The 14219-nt window shown below is 44.3% G+C and overlaps 1 non-coding gene across 1 annotated transcript; it reads left to right on the top strand.

Annotated features, from left to right (window-relative positions):
* The first annotated feature begins 202 nt into the window (after nt 1-202).
* On the top strand, nt 203-275 carry Trnak-uuu (transfer RNA lysine (anticodon UUU)). Its single transcript has one exon. It is a non-coding gene; the product is annotated as a tRNA-Lys (tRNA).
* Nucleotides 276-14219: the final 13944 nt, after the last annotated feature.

The raw sequence follows: 14219 nt of genomic DNA, 5'->3' as shown, positions 1-14219 counted from the left end.
AATTGTTTTGTTTCCGTTGTGGGTTCCCAGGTTTCAAAACTAAAAACTGTCCATATTGCCAGTCAAAAAACTTGCCCAAGACTGCCTAGAGAGGCAAGACAGTCTTGCAATGATCTCCACAAGACCTCACACAGAGCCGGCAGTTCCAGACTCTCTCGAACAGCTGGGTTACTCACGAGTGAGTGGAGATACTGCTGATGAGGCCCGGCTAGCTCAGTCGGTAGAGCATGAGACTTTTAATCTCAGGGTCGTGGGTTCGAGCCCCACGTTGGGCGCCAAGTGTAACTAGTGGGCGATCCCTGCCCAGCACTCGTGAGACCCCCCTCCTTCAACTGCCTCAGGGTCGGCGTACGCGCTGGACTATCGCGACCAAGGAACACACTTAAACACTTCGCGTGACACAAAACCCACTTTATTACGCTCTTACACAAAACTAGGTACCTTTATTACTTCCTCCCACTTCCTTACTTTCTATCTCCTACCTCACTCTTGATTCTTCTTCACTTTTGGCGGGGCCCCTTCTTCTGGCTCCGCTACTACACCTTCACTTCCGTCTCTCCTGTGGTGTCCTTCGCTGCTTCTCGTCTTCCGTTGAGCTGGGCGGCCGGTCGGTACAGTCCGAGTCGCGACGGTTGGTTGTGCGTGTGAACTCCTAGCTGCGTTACATCACAGTGGGTGTTGGGTAGTGTGCAAGTTCAGATATTTAAGGACTTCCTTGGTACAAGATTACAACACAACGATAAACAAAATCACGATAATCTCACAAATCTTGGACACTTCAACACACCATTGGTTACAAGCGCTTTACGGCGAAAAAATTTTTTGGCTGCGCCGCTATTTTCAAACTACGAATGCAATTGCTTATTACTGTTTACAAAATGTAAGTGTCAAATCAAAAAAGGTATCCTTGACCGTTGAAAACCCCTCCCAGAGACAATTTTTGGCTACGACACTGCCGTCGACCCCCGTTGCTTGGTTTGAACGACACCTCATGCAAACCAACGGGGTTCATTTTTAATGTGAACGTCTAGCAACTCTGTTAGCATCGAAATACACACTAATGTCGTTTTCGTTTATTCCTTGAGCGAACCTAGTTTCGCCCTGGATTCGCCCTAACTTCTGTCAAAACGTTCGGTTATTCAATCGAGTCGGATCTGGATCCGCTCCAGATCCGACCCAAACAGAGCGAGGTTCGCTCTGCCGATTTTTTCCGATCCAACCCGAGCGGGGTCCATCTGTCAAAATGGATGTAAACAAACCAACAAAATAAAACTTGAAAATCAAAATTGCTATCTCTTTGGGCATTCAGAGGGTAGAAAACTTTCATTAATGGTATGTGCATTATTAAATAAGTGCACCAAATAGCATTTCAGCATTCAAGTGTGCGCTGAAAAGAGTAATTTAATGAAAATGCGCAACTGACAGTTTGATGCATTTTCACATTGTTTACATGTTGACTCGACTCGGGTCGGATCTGGATCCGTTTTCGTTCGTTTATTGCGGGTCAGGGTCAGCTCTAACCCAGGTTCAAATCCGAAAACGACATAATAGAAACCTGATTTGGTGTTTTGTTTTGGTTCTGCGTTCCGTTTCACACCGTTCCATTAGCAGAATGACGTTTGAACCATTTTTAGTTTGAACTATGTGCAGATTAGAGGGGGTCAAACTAAAAAGTGTTCAGATTACATTACTCTCCAATTCACCTGAAGTTTCTGCAGTAATTCCACATCAATTCCTCTTGAAATTTCAGGAAGCAGTCAGTAGTGTGCGGTAGTTCGGCAGCAGCAAAGTTTCGCGCGCTCGCTTTGCTAGATTTTTGCGATTTTCTTTCCCCTTCTCTCTGTGGGGCTCCGACGACGGGACGCCAAGCAGTCAGTAGTGTGCGGTAGTTCGGCAGCAGCAAGGTTTCGCGCGCTCGCTTTGCTAGATTTTTGCGATTTATTTTCCCCTTCTCTCTGTGGGGCTCCGACGACGGGACGCCAAGCAGTCAGTAGTGTGCGGTAGTTCGGCAGCAGCAAGGTTTCGCGCGCTCGCTTTGCTAGATTTTTGCGAGAGTGAGTTTTTGGTGGCAAAGTGTACAGGCCGCGTTTTCATTCGGTCGTCGTCGTCGTCTATTTGACTGCTCATCTTCGTACGGGGCGATTTACCCGACGTCTCCACTAGACAGAAATGTCTTGCCATTTTGCTGGACAGATGTGTCATAACAGAAATGTTCTCTCGCTGTTTGCATGGAAAGCAGCGGTGTTGATCATTTCTGTTACGTTTTCTCTTTCTGGCAGCAAAATGGCAAGACATTTCTGTCTAGTGGAGACGTGGGGTTAGTGAGTTTTTGGAGGCAAAGTTTACAGGCCGCGTTTTCATTCGGTCGTCGTCGTCTATTTGACTGCTCATCTTCGTACGGGGTGATTTAGTGAGTTTTTGGAGGCAAAGTTTACAGGCCGCGTTTTCATTCGGTCGTCGTCGTCTATTTGACTGCTCATCTTCGTACGGGGTGATTTAGTGAGTTTTTGGAGGAAAAGTTTACAGGCCGCGTTTTCATTCGGTCGTCGTCGTCGTCTATTTGACTGCTCATCTTCGTACGGGGCGATTTAGTGAGTTTTTGGAGGCAAAGTGTACAGGCCGCGTTTTCATTCGGTCGTCGTCGTCTATTTGACTGCTCATCTTCGTACGGGGCGATTTATGATACGATAAATGCAACAAACAACATTTTTTGCGATTTTAGTCAACAGACATTGAAATGTTCGTCACGTCAAGTGTCGGCCCAAGTTCCAAAGCCACGTTGGTTCAAATCACTTTATTTTCTCTTTCGTTAATTTTCGCACTTCGAAAACTATCTGAATGGTTCGTCATCTTCGATGTCGGCATGTGTTTTGTTTTAGTCCAAATGAAAATAAGTGGTTTGATATTAATAGGGTTGCATGAATCACTCCACTTACCAAAGTGAACTCATATCATGCGCCCTTTCCCCTCCCCACTAACAAAAAGTCCTTCCCATGACAGACGTGGAGACGCAGAGGTGATCTCGGTCTTTAGTAAGCAACGCACGTCATAATAACATTCCTTTCCTTCCTCGATGACCGTAAGGACGTGGCCGGCGCCGTTATTGACCTAATAAAGTTTGGAATTCTCGAAGATGCACATTGAGGACGGTAAGCTACTCCCAAGCTCCGTCTGTTGGTTCCTTATGCAACTTCGATTGTTCTGGTCAATCACGGAGTAGCAACTACGAATAGTACGGTCATCTATGCTCATGCTCATGCTATGCTCATCAATTCCTCTTGAAATTTCAAAGAATTCGTTCAGGAATTTCATCACGATTCCTATAGGAATTCCACAAGGAATCCAATAATTTGACAAGGAATCACTCCAGGAATATATGCCCGTACGAATTTCTCCAGTAAATTCCACCAAGGTTATTGCAAGAAATTCCGGTGGGTAAAATTTCACCAGGAGTTCCATCAGAAGCACGATCAGGAACTTCAGTACACGACCTGTAACACGAATATCCGAACCATCGGGTTTCTTGTCACTCTGGACTTCTTCTAGAATTAATCCTTGCCCGTTTTGCCGGTATTTGGTTCGTTGGTTCATTGGTGTCGTATTTGAGTCAAGAAACTTTCAAATCCGTTGTAAATGTACTCCTTACCATTACATATCTGTGGGAATTTAGCTGATGGTTCTCGATGAGAATCGCTCAGCGCAGCGACCCGATACACTGTGCGTCCGACGTGATCGGACACTGACCGAAGAAAGAGGAAGAGTCGCGGCTTGCTATGATCTCGTCAGCAGCTGTCACTCACTCAGCCAAATAAACTCTAGATTTCTATAAGACGTAACTTATGAAACGACCCTTAAATTATTCATAACGATTAGAATTAATTTCAGCAAACTCGTCCCAAAGCTTGGGTTTTTTATATGTTCAGCAACATGGTATCCTCAAGCATCGATAGCCTTGGGGAATCAACACAAGCTTACCCAAGTAACCAAAAGTTCCGCTTCCCACGACAAAATGCACTTTAAAGTTCCGCGAAGTTCAGATAAAGTTCCAAATGGAACTTTCTGGCTGCTTAAGAGGCTAACGATGAGCCTTGCTGGAACTTCGGTTGTAACCGATCGCGTAGCGAAGCGTAGAAGTTGTTCGAAGCTAGCTAGCTTGAATCGCTTCTTAATTGAATCAGGATTAGAAGGCGTTACTCAGCGTAACGCCCGATTTCGTCCGACTGCATTTTTAGCTCGAACACGAACCAATGTACGCGGACCGTTTGCTGCAAATTTTGTGCAATTGAAAACACTTCTCTCAAATTTCTCCCAAATTAATTTACTGGCTTAGCCAATAGGAATGCGCCACATGCTGATGCCATTCCTCCCCATTATCATCAGAGGTCTACTCAATACTTGCTTTAGTAAAGCTGATCATTCCAAAATCAACCAGCAAGTGTGCATGCAAGTTCGCAGAATACAAAGTGATCAATAGTAGTCGAAGATAGTGGAAGAAGAAGTTGCGAAGCATAGTCAGTTTCATGGTAATTTAGTAGAAAGTGGTATCATCTTTGCAGTTGTTTAAATTGCCAACTCTTCTTAGGTAGTGCTATACCAGCCAAAGAAAAGGGAATAGAATTCAACCGAGTGAATATCGAGCGGTTGAAGCGCAAGGTAATTAAACGCGATGCTTGTGTGATGTAGGTGTAGGCTGAAGTGATCCTAAAGCACGATTTCGATTCGAAGGCGAAAACCTTCGAAACGAAGGTTTTTATCCCAGGTTCGAGACGGTCACGAGAAACCGGAAGCCCAGCGGATAGGTCCATCTCCGAGTCGGTGGCTTCATCGGCCTGCCACGCGTCCTACGAGTATCGTAAGACGCGCTCCCCGTAGGGGCCCAAGCCATCACCCTGAGCAAGTGGGGACTCGCCCGTACTCGTGTAAGTGATTCCCCGCTGCACCTTCGAACCTCACGTGACCCTCCGGTCGCGAGTATTCACCGGCGCCATCGCGCTCGCCCCGCTGCAACGCACCACGTTGTGCAGTGTGAAGTGTGAGTAGGTGATCACCGAAGCCAAACATCGGCGTAAAGCATCGTGCGCCTCCCTCGAACCGCTCGCCTCCAGCGTCAGCAGCATAGCATCGGTAGCAGTTACCAACTACAATAAGGTCAGAACGAAGTTAGTTTTTAATCAAACCTTTGTAGAACACAAACTAACCCTCTAACCTAACACCATTTGTACGAATACTAAGCAATATCGTTTTTTAAACAACCAAGCTCGATTTGTATCGTTAGGCGTTTGGTGACGTCAAGTATATTGGATTGGGAGTCTTTTGAGTTAGGTACCGTGATCGATAGACCCGCCCTGAGCAAGTTAGCCGGGCAGACCTTACAACGCGCATTTCCGCATCACGCTGAAAGGCGTGTTGGCCCTTAAGCGGATTTGTAACTTTAACTTCTAGGGCATTGGTCAATCTGTTCGTGCCAGAAAAGTAGTCCTGTTTAGGTTCAGTTTCGTTTTAGTTAGCTGTTGAGATCCGCTTCTCTTCTGTTACCGAACCCGGGGACCAAGATACCCTCGGCACAGGCATACCGGAGACGTAGGTATCGTATCGTTTCTTTTAGTTTCGCAGTCGAACCGGGCCTGTCCCGTATTTATCTTGTTACACGGTCACAAGTTCAGGCAAGGCTCATTGTTAGCCTCTTAAGCAGCCAGAAGGTTCCATTCGGAACTTTATCTGAACATCGCTGAATTTTAATGCTGCTTAAGATGCTACTCGAAACTTTGTCGGAACTTTCAAGTTCATAGAAGTTCAGTTCAGTAGCATTGTATTTCAATGAAGATTAAATTTATTTCTTTTACAGAAAACAGCTGTTTAAACTTAAACGAATAAAAGACAAATACGAATTTATCAAATCAATGAATACTAGGCTTGAGCAAAAACAAATGCCCGTCGGATTCGAACCGATAGTCGCTGCGTGAGAACTCTACGCTCTACCACTATAGTTGCGATTGAGTGAACAGCAGCTAAAATCTGACTTGAATCGATTTTCTGTCGGCAGCTAGTTTTGCACATTTGTACAGTAGTGTAGCTAGCTTGACTTTGTCAAGTGTCTTCAGCAGCGCAGCGGTAAGTCGGCAGGCTATCAAGCAGGAGCATGCAGCTCAAATCTACATAGCAGCGACATGTGTGAAAATATAATGATCAGAAGCAATTTCCAGACATGAATCTCAACCCCTACCAACAATGTTGTGATTCTGAAAAACACATTTTTGCTTCTGCATGAATTTTGTCAAAGTTCTGTCAGAAGCTGCTTAGAAGGCTATCCAGCGTGCTTATGTGAACTTTCAAGTTCCAAAATTACTTAAAAATGAAGCTGCTTAGAAGGCTAATGAACAACCTCGAATAAGCTGCTTGACTTATAAAGTACCCTTTTATCTGAACTTTTGGTTACTTGGGTACCACGCAAAAGCGAATTCCCCTCCTCTAAGGCTCGAGTGCTTTCTCGGCGGTTTTTGTAACCGACAAGATAGCGTCTACGGTGGACCTTCCCTTCCGGAAGCCGTACTGGTTACTCGAAAGACCATTTTCGCCCTCGGTGAACCTCAAAATTCTATTGAGGATGACCTTTTCGAGCACCTTCCCCGCCGTGTCAATCAAGCATATTGGTCTATATGCCGACGGGTCTCCGGGTGGTTTCCCCGCTTTTGGCAAAAGTACCAGGCTCTGCCTCTTCAAAGCTTCTGGGAAAACTCCCTCGTCCAGGCATTTCTGCGTAGCAGACCTGAAGATCTCGGGAGCCTCTGCAATAGCTACTTTTAAGGCCAGGTTCGGAACTCCGTCCGGACCTGGGGCCTTACCTACGTTAAGGGACTTAGCTATCCCCGCAAGTTCCACATCGGTGACCCTCTCCTCATCGCCAGCCCCAGTCCCCGGCTGTCCTACGAAAGGAGGCCAAGGACTAGGATCATGACGCGGAAAAAGTCCTCCAATGATCCCCTCCAACATCTCTGGAGATTTCTCTGTAGGAGCCATCACACCTCTCGTCTTGGCCATAACGATCCTGTAGGCGTCACCCCACGGGTTCGTGTTGGCACTCTGACAGAGACCCTCAAAGCAGGCCTTTTTGCTTGCTCTTATCTCGGTCTTAAGCGCGGCTTTTGCAGCGGCGAACACCACCCGCCGTTCGTTTCGCTCTTCCTCTGATCGTGCTCGCTGCATCCGCCGCCTAGCCCGTAGGCAGGTGCGGCGCAGGTCCGCAATCGCGTCGGTCCACCAGTAAGCCGGTGGCCTTCCATTTCTAGGGTCGACTCGCCTAGACATGGTCGCATCGCACGCACGTGAGAGCACCGCTACCAGCTCGTCGCCGTCTAAACCGATTAAGTTTCGCTCACGGCGGAGCGCCTCCCTAAATACCCCTTCGTCGAAGTATGATGTCTTCCACCTGCGAGGGCATGGCCTTGGCCTAGCCGCCTCTTCTTCTATTCGCTGTCTGCTGTTGGTGTAGTCGATACTGTAGCGAACCGCCAGGTGGTCGCTGTGAGTGTAGCCATCATCTACTCTCCAGTTCGATCTTCTTGTTAGGCCAGGACTACAAAAGGTCACGTCAATAATTGACTCCGCTCCTGTTCGACTGTAGGTACTCTTGGTACCGACGTTAGCCAAGTCGACATCTAAGATGGCCAGTGTTTCTAGCAGGATCTGACCCCGCTGGTTCGTGAAATGGCTTCCCCATTCCACGGCCCAGGCATTAAAGTCACCCGCTATTACCACCGGCCTTCGCCCTGTTAACACGGTCGTTAAGCGGTCCAGCATTAGCGTGAATCGCTCGATCGGCCACCGCGGAGGCGCGTAACAGCTACAGAAGAAGACCCCGTTTACTTTGGCGACCACGAAGCCCTCATAGGTAGTAGACACCAACTCCTGCACGGGATATTTGCCCGTCGTCCATATCGCCGCCATTTTCCTGGTCCCATCCGAGGCCCAGTTGCCGTTGCCGGCGGATACTCGGTATGGGTCCGAAATGATGGCGTTATCCGTCTCCCACTCAGAAACCGCCTGACAAAGCAGTTGCTGAGCCGCATCACAGTGGTTCAGGCTCAGCTGCGTTACCTGCACTGTGATTTGTTGTTCACTGCGGCTTTCTTGAAGGCCGGGCACCCTGGACCACCCATCGGATGTCTGTTTTTCGAGGATTTCCCGGTACAGATCATGCAGATGGGCGGACTCGTGCAGCTTTGGGCCTTATGACCGTCAGCTCTGCATCGCCTACACAGTTTGCACCTGTCGGGGCCTTTGCAGTCCCACGACTTGTGTCCTGGTTCCAGACACCTGAAGCAAACCTCTGGTGGCTCGTGGAATGTCAGGTGACATACACACCAGCCCACCTTTATACTCCCTACTTTAACGGACTTTTTAACATCCGCCACAGGTAGCTGAACCAAAGCTATCTGTGTCCCTGCTGGCCCTCTCCGTAGCTTAACGGCTGCGGCGGCCACCTGCACATCGCATTGTTGCCGCAGTGCCGTGACGAGCTCTTCCACTTCGGTGATCTCGTCAATGTCCTTGACCTTCAGAGTCGCCTCATGTGTCAGAGCCCTCACCTACACACCCTCACCAAGGACCTCTTCTGCCAGTCTCTTATAGGCGGCGCTCTTGTGCTTCTTCTGGCGCTACAGCTCCAGGATAATCTCGCCCGTACGAGTACGTCTAACACTGCGTACGCGGCTCCAAGACCCTCAAGGTTGGCGTCGCTTCGCATTATCTTCAAGAAGCCCGAGTACTTGGACTGTTCCGTCTTGATGACGATCGCGTCGCCTTTCTCACGCTTGGCACCTGCCCTCCTACGCATTGGCTTGGCGTCCTGCGCTACTATCTGCGGATTCACCTTCTTCTTCCTCTTCCACTCTACCTTCGCCCAAGGGGGATCCTCCCCTTGGATCGCCCTGCTCTGTGGCTGTTGAGGGCCCACACAGCGATCGCAACTCCTTGTTCCCATTGTTCTGGGACGGGTCAGCCTTTTCAGGCCCACCCTTCCCAGCTTTCCGGGAACCCTGGCTGGGGCAAGGGCGTAGCCAGCTTTTCGGCCAGGGGGGGGGCGAGCACCCTTACACTGAAAACCACTTTGCAGTAACAAGAGTTCAAATACTTCATCATTTAAAAAAAAAAAATGAAGTATGAAATATGGGTGATTAACAGGAATGGTTCAATGGAAGAATTATATATGAATTATATATGATTATACATGGAATCCCTCAAGATATTGCTTAAGGAATTTCTTAACAAATGCCATCATGAATTTGAATTTATCCAGCAGTTTCTCCAGAAATTTCTTTAATATTTTCCAGGTTATTTAAATGTAGATATTCCAGAAGAAATTACCTTCGGAAAACTTGCAGTAATTCCGTTGGGAATACCTTCAGAAATTTCTTCAATAATTCCTCCAGAAGTTTTATTACGAATTTCACCATGCATTCTTTTGAGAATTTCCCCAGTAATTCTTTACAAATATCATTCTTAATTCCACCAGAAATCCGTTTGAGAAGCTCCAGAAAATACTTTAAGAATTTCTCCGGGAATTCTTTCAAAAATTCCAATCAAACTAAGATTCCTTTCCTTGAGGAATACCCTAAGAATTTTTTGGAGAAATTTCTTCGCAAAATCCTTAAATGGATTCCTTCGGAATAACGGGAAAAAATTCTTTGAAAATTTCAAAAGGAATTCCTTCGGAAATTCCTGGAGGAATATCTGTGGAAGTTGCTAGAGGAATGCATTCGGAAATTTTTAAAGGAATCAATTAAAAAATAATTTCAGGAATTTATTTCGAAAATCCATGAGGAATTCCACCTGAAATTCCTTGACAAATTCTTCAGAAATTTCTTGAAGAATTCCTTCATTTCTAAAGCTCCTTGAGAAATTCCATATGACATTCCTTCGAGAGTTCTTCTACGATTTCCTTTAGAAGATTCTTCGGGAATTCCTTGAGGAATTTCTTCGAAATAGATTTAGAATATTCCTTGAAGAACTCCTTCGGAGTTTTCGTGAGGAATTCTTCCGAAAATGCCTTGAGGAATGCCTTCAAAAATTCTTGGAGGAATTCATCCGGAAATTTCTGTGAGAATTCCTTCCCAAATTCACGAAGCAATTCTTTCGAAAAAATTGAAAAAAAAATCACTAAAAGTCTCTTGAGATATCCCTTCTGAAATTCCATAAGGAATTTCTTTTAAAATCTTTCAAAACTTCCTTGAAAAAATATTTAGGAAATTCCTAAAGAAATGCTTTTTGTGATTTTTATTTCCTAGAGGAACTCATTCGGAAATTCTTTGAAGAGTTCCTTTAAAAAAGCCTTGATAAGGAAAATTCGGAAATTGTTAAAGGAGTTCGTTTGGATTTTTTTTTGACATATGTCTGAAATGGAATACCTTCGGAAATTTTGTGAGAAATTGTTTGATAAGTTCGATAAGGATTTTTTTTTCGTTTTTTTTTTATAAATCTTTACGAAATTCCTCAAGGAATTCCAGCGAAAGATCCTTGAGAAGTTTCTTCGGAAATTCCTCAAGAAATTCCTTCAAAAATGTATTGCGAAACTCCTACGAAAACTTAAGAAACTTCTTCAAACATTCCTTCAGAAACACGTTTGGGGATTATGTGAGAAAATCCTAAGGAAATTTTTTGAGGACAACCGTCAAAAATTTTTGGAGGAATTCATTCGGAAATTTTTGGAGGTATTTCAAAGCAAATCCATAAGAAATTTCTTTGGAAATTCCGGGAGGGATTTCTTTGGAAATTCGTAGAGGAATTCCTTCGGAAATTCAGGAGAAAATCCTTTGAAAATTCCAGGAGAAATTCCTGGAGGAATTCCTACGGAAATTTTTGGACAAGCTCCTCCGGAAACTCATGGAGGAATTCTTCGGGAAAAACCTGGAGGAATTCCCTCGGAAATTCTTGGAGGAATTCCTTCGAGAATACGTGGAGGATTTCCTTCGGAAATTCCTGGAGTAATTGCTTCGGAAATTCATTGAGGAATTCCTTCAGAAAATCCTTGAGCGATTCCTTCGCAAAAGTCCTGGAGGAATTCCTTCTGAAATTTATGGAGGAACTCCTTCGGAAATTCGTGAAGGAATTCTTGAATAAATTCTTTCGAAAATTCCTGGTGGCATTCCTTCGGACATTCATGAAAGAATTCCTTCGGAAATTCCGGCAGGAACTCTTTTGAAAATTCCAGGTGAAATTCCTTTGAAAATTCCTGGACGAATTCCACCGGAAATTACTGCAGGAATTCTCTCGGAAATTCCAGGAGGAAATCCTTCGGAAATTGCTGGAAGATTTCCTTCGGAAATTCCTGAAGGAATTACTTCGGAAATTTATGAAGGAATTCCTTCGGAAATTGTAGAAGGAATTTCTTTGAAAATTCCTGGAGGATCTCCTTCGGAAATTCCTGGAGGATCTCCTTCGGAAATTTCTGAAGAAATTCATCCGGAAATTCATGGAGGAATTTCTCAGGAAATTCCTGCAGGAATTCCTTTGAAAATTCGTGGAGGAATTTCTTCACAAATTCGTGAATGAATTCTTTCGGAAAATTTCTGGAGCATTTCCTACAGAAATTCATGGAGGAACTCCTTCGGAAAATGCTTTAGGATTTCCTTCGCAAAATTCCTGGAGGAATTCCTTCGGAATTTCATGGAGGAATTCCTTCGGTATTTCCTGGAGGAATTCCTCCGGAAATTCCTCGAGGAACTTCTTCGGAAATTCGTGGAGGGATTCCGTCGGAAAATTTCTGAAGAAATTCCTTTGGAAATGCATGTAAGAATTCCTTCGGAAAATTCTTTAGAAATTCCTTCGCAAAATTCCTGGAGAACATTCGTACATTCATGGAGGAATTCCTTCGGAAATTCCAGGAGGACATCCTTTAAAAATTCCAAGAGGAATTCCTAGAAGAATTTCTTCGCAAATTCTTGGAGGAATTCCTCCGGAAATTCCTCGAGGAATTTCTTCGGAAATTCGTAGAGGAATCCCGTCGGGAAATTCCTGGAGGAATTCCTTCGGAAAATCATGGAGGGATTTCTTCGGACATTCATGAAGGAATTCCTTCGGAAATTCCAGGAGGAAATCCTTTGAAAATTCCAAGAGGAATTCCCTGGAAAATTTCTGGAAGAATTCCTTTGGAAATTCCTAGAGTAATTCCTCCAGAAATTTGTGGAGGAATTTTTCCGAAATTTCCTGGAGGAATTTCTCCGGAAGTTCCTGGAAAATTTCCCTCCGAAATTCATGGAGGAATTGCCACGGAAATTCCTGGAGGAATTCTCTCGAAAATACATGGAGGAATTCATTCGGAAAATCCTGAAGGAATTCCTTCGCAAAATTCCTGGTGGAATTACATCGGAAATCTATGGAAAAATTCCTTTGGAAATTTCCAAAGGAATTTCTCCAGGAATTTCCGACAGAATTTCTGAAGGAATTCTTCCTGGAATTTCCAAAAAAAAACCTTCAGGAATTTCTAAAAGAGTTTTTCCTGGAATTTCCGAAGGAATTTCAAAAGGAATTCCTCCAGGAATTTCCAATCGAATTCCTCCGTAAATTTTTAAGAAATTTCTGCAAGAATTTCCGAAGGAATTCCTCCAGGAATTTCCGAAATAATTGCTCCACGAATTTCAGAAGGAATGCATCCAAGAGATTATGGAGGGATTTCTCCAGGAATTTCCGAAGAAATTCCGAAAGAATTCCTGCAGGAATTTCCATGATTCTTCAAACGAATTCGTCCAGCAATTTCCGAAGGAATTCCTCCCGGAATTTCCGAAAGAATTCCTCTAGGAATTTTTGAAGGAATTCCTAACGGAATTTGTAAAGAAATTCCTCCATGAATTTTCGAGGGAATTCCTCTTGGAATTTCCAAAAATAAAATTCAAAAAGACTTTCCGAAAAAAATTATTCAGGAATTTCCGAAGGAATACCTCCAGGAATTTCCGAAGGAATTCTTCCAGTAATTTCCGAAGGAATTCGTCCAGTAGTTTCCGAAGGAATTCCTCCAGGAATCATGAAAAGCATTCCTCTAAGAAATTTAGAATGATTTTTTTTCCAGGAATGTCTTAAGGAATTCATCCAAGGATTTTCTCAGGAATTTCTCTATAGATTTCTGAAAGAATTCCTCCAGAAATTTCCGGAGGTATTCATCTAAGATTTTTCGAGGAAACTCCCCAAGGAATTTCCGAAGGAATTCCTCCAGAAATTTTCGAAAGAATTCCTTAAGAAGTTTCCGAAGGAATCCCTTCAGGAATTTCCGAAGGAATTCTTCCAGGAATTTGCGAAGGGATTCCTCCAAGAATTCTGAAATTTTTTAAGGAATTCCTCCAGGATTTTTTGAAGGAATTGCTTCAGGAATTTCCGAAGCAATTCCTCCCGGAATTTCCGAAAGAATTTCTCCAGGAATTCCTAAAGAAATTCATTTTGGAATTTCCGAATGAATTCCTCCAGGAATCTCCAAAGGAATTCGTCCAGCAATTTCCGAAGGAATTCCTCCCGGAATTTCTGAAAGAATTCCTCCAGAAATTTCCGAAAGTATTCATCCAATATTTTTCGAAGGACCTTGCCAAGGAACTAACGATGGAATTCCTCCAGTAATTTCCGAACGAAGTCATTCACGAATTTCCGATGGAATTTCTCCAGAAATTTCAGAAGGGATTCTTCCAGGATTTTGCGAAGGGATTCATCCAAGAATTTTGGAAGGAATTCCTCCAGGAATTTCCAATGGAATTCCTCCTGCAATTTCCGATGGAATTCCTTCAGGAATTTTCGAAAGAATTCCTCCAGGAATTCCAAAAGGAATTTCTCCTGGAATTTCCGAATGAATTCCTCCGGAAATCTCCAAAGGAATTCATCCAGCAATTTCCGAAGGAATTCCTCTCAAAATTTCTGAAAGAATTCCTCCAGGATTTTTTAAAGGAATTCCTAATGGAATTTCGGGAGGAATTCCTCCCGGAATTTCCTAAAGAATTCCTTCAAGATTTTCCGAAGGAATTCTGCTAGGAATTTCCGACGGTAATTCTCCAGGAATTTCCAAAAAATATCTAAAGAGAATTTCCGAAAAAAATGCTCCAGGAATTTCTGAAGGAATTCCTCCAGGAATTTCCGAAGGAATTTCTCCAGGAATTTCCAAAAGAATTCGTCCAGCAATTTCCGAAGGAATTCGTCCAGTAATTGCCGAAAAAATTATTGCAGGAATTTCCGAAGGAATTCTTCCT

This window comes from Aedes albopictus, chromosome 1 (assembly GCF_035046485.1).
Source record: "Aedes albopictus strain Foshan chromosome 1, AalbF5, whole genome shotgun sequence".
Classification (NCBI taxonomy): domain Eukaryota; kingdom Metazoa; phylum Arthropoda; class Insecta; order Diptera; family Culicidae; genus Aedes; species Aedes albopictus.
The sequence above is the reverse complement of the archived record's forward strand: the minus strand, read 5'-3'. Positions and strand labels throughout refer to the sequence as shown.